At 45.3% G+C, this 2,847-nt stretch overlaps 1 protein-coding gene and 1 pseudogene across 7 annotated transcripts in view; both read left to right on the top strand.

Moving 5' to 3' along the window:
• EGFL6 (EGF like domain multiple 6) overlaps positions 1 to 2,847 on the top strand; it is a 117,294-nt gene that overhangs the window by 39,346 nt on the left and 75,101 nt on the right. The gene's annotated exons all lie outside the window — the stretch shown is intronic.
• LOC144245668 (aldo-keto reductase family 1 member B10 pseudogene) lies at positions 1,290 to 2,163 on the top strand (annotated as a pseudogene).

The raw sequence follows: 2,847 nt of genomic DNA, 5'->3' as shown, positions 1-2,847 counted from the left end.
TGCATCTCAGAATTTATTTTTATTTTAATAAATCTCTACTCTCCCATTCCTCTTCTGCACACAGCTTTCCATTTTTTCCCATAATTCCCCTTCTTTCCCACTAGCCTTTGCTTCTCCCACAATATCCTTTCCTCCCATAATTCACAGCTCTCCTACAAGTCCTTGTCCTTCCTACAGTTACACGCAGCTCTCCTGTTTCTTCATTTTCTCCCACAGTTCTCTTTACAATTCTTAGTATTCTAATTTCCATCTTTAATTTTAGATTTTCTCTCACAGTTTTCTTTGCTCTGATAATTGTCCGCCTTCTTTCACAATTCACCTCTACCCCCAACTCTCCACTTGTTCCCACAGTCCCCTATTTCCCCCACAATTCCACATCCACCCCACAGTTCTATGCAGCTCATAATTCTCCAGCCCGTCCCAGAATTCTGGCTTTACAATTCTCAGGATTGGAATTCCCATGTCCCTCACAATTCATTGTTTCCCATAATTCCCATTCATTTCCAAAATTCTGTCTCTCCCACAATCCCGTATTCTAGAATTGACCACTCTCCCACGTAATTCATTTTCTCTCTCCATTTTGTTTTCTCTCACAATTCTGCATCTGCCTCCCAATTTTCTCTGATAATTCTCCGTTCTCTTTCACAGTTTTGTTGTCCACAACTTCCCTTTCTCTCAAACTCTCCATTCTCCCATAATTCTGTGTTCTTTCCCATAATTTTCCGGTATAGTACTTGACACATATTTTGCAATTGCATCTTAAAGTGTGTATTTTCCTTACCTAGGAGTTCTCTGAAGTCGGAGGGTAGAATTGATTAAGGTGTTCTTCCTCCGCATCCGTGCTAGTAACCATGCAGCCTACCCACAGCTGCCACGTCAGGCCGTTCTGTCTGTGATGAGAAACGGAGCCTGTGCCAGAAGGGAAGCCATTTACTTCATCAAGAAAGTTGCTCTGAAAAAGGAAGTCACGCCCACTGAACACTGCTGAGGAACAGGTCAGATCTGCTTTCTGGTACAAGCTTCTAAGCCCAGTTGGGACTAGTAACTAGCAGTTTCTGGCACTCGAGTAACTCTGCCCTTGACTTTTAGTCTAGGTCCTGTTATATAAAGGAACAGCCACTGAGTCAGTAAGGACATAAAGGAATTAACGACCTTCTCAAATATCATTCACTCAACAGTACTCGGTAGCGCGCCGGGTCCTAGGTTAAGCGTCCCTGTTGGAGGGCCAGCGCCCTTCATCGTGACACAGGACATCTACCCGCTTGCTCAGAGAGGTTTCATCCCTGACCATGGCCACCTTGCTGGAGCTCAGTACCAAAGCTAAGGGGTCTCTTGTGGGCCTGGGCACCCGGAAGTCTCCCCTAGGCAGAGTCAAGGAGCCTGTGAAGGTGGCCACTGATGTAGGCTATCATCACATAGACTGTGTCTATCAGGGGTAGGGAATGAGGTGAGAGGAGCCATCCAAGAGAAGGTTGTGAAGCAGGAGGAGCCCTCCATCCTAGGCAAGTTAGGACCCACCTTGGAGAGAATCCTAGCGAAAGAAGCCTGTCAGAAGACTTCCGAGGAGCTGAGACAGGAGTATTTGGACATCTGTCTTAGTCATTGGTCGCAGGGATGGCAGCCTGGGAAGGACTTTTTCTCCAAAGACAATAAAGGCGATGGCCTCACCAGTAAATTAATGTTCTTGGGAGCCTGGGAGGCCATGGAGGAGCTGGTGGATGAGGGGCGGGTGAGAGCCTTTGCAGTCTTCAACCACTTTGAGATCAAAAGGCTCTTGAACAAACCTAGACTGAAATAAACAAGTGGCCAACCAGATGGAGTGTCACCTGTACCCCATACAGAAAAAAAGGAATCTAGTACTGCCATGCCAAGAGCGGATGGCCTTCTGGGCCCTCCGGAAAGACTTTGGGCCAAGTCCAGGGACTCTTTGCTTCCGGGGGATCCCAGGATTAAGACGATTGATACAAAGCACAAAACCCCACAGCCCAGGGTCTGATCCAGTTCCCTATCCAGGGGAAGAGGTTTGGAATCCCCAAGTCTGTGACGCTGGCATGCATTGTTGAGAGCATTAAGGCTTTTGACTTTAAATTGATGAATGATGAGGAGATGGCGACCATACCTAACTTCAACAGAAACTGGATGGCAAAGCACTGTGGATTCTAGGCGTCACTTGGAGGATGTATCCCTTAGTGCAGACTATTGAAGCTGAATCTCTTGGTAAGATTACCTGGCAGGTTCTCTCTCTCCACTTTTACTGCAGTAGAACTTTCTTTACCAGAATCCTATTTTAGCCAAACTGATCTGAAATCCTAGTGACCTTGGCCCTGCTGTAGGCTAGAATCTGGGCAGGGTTATATCTGGGTCAGTATGTTCAGCTAGGAACAGATTGTCACAGAGATATAACTGATAAACAAGTGACCATCTTTGGGTTTTTTTGGATTTTGGGGGTTTTTTTTTTTTGTTTTTCTTTTTGTTTCTTGGGGGGTGGGTTTTTTATGATTTTGGGTGTTTTGAGTTTCTTGAGTTTCTTTTTGTTTTCCTTGTTTTGTTTTTTGTTTGTTTTGGTTTTCAATTATTTATTTGATCTGATGACCGGGGAACTCTATAAGGATTTGAGATCTCAAAAAAAAAAAAAAAAAAAGATGAATAAACATACCAAAACAAAGCCCTCTCTTGTGGAACTTAACGTTTTAGTAAACAAATCAATCGACTAGGGCACAATCCAACACACAGAATTTCCAAGTGTGAGAAACCATGAAGAAAATGGAGCAGGTGGTGTGGCAGGGATCAGGAGGCAGTGACGCTACGCCAGGTGTGGTGCGGGCAGCGGCAGGTTTGGAGCTCCCG

Source organism: Crocuta crocuta, unplaced genomic scaffold (assembly GCF_008692635.1).
Source record: "Crocuta crocuta isolate KB4526 unplaced genomic scaffold, BGI_CrCroc_1.0 scaffold2174, whole genome shotgun sequence".
In the NCBI taxonomy this organism is placed as follows: domain Eukaryota; kingdom Metazoa; phylum Chordata; class Mammalia; order Carnivora; family Hyaenidae; genus Crocuta; species Crocuta crocuta.
This window is presented reverse-complemented; position numbering and strand designations above follow the sequence as displayed.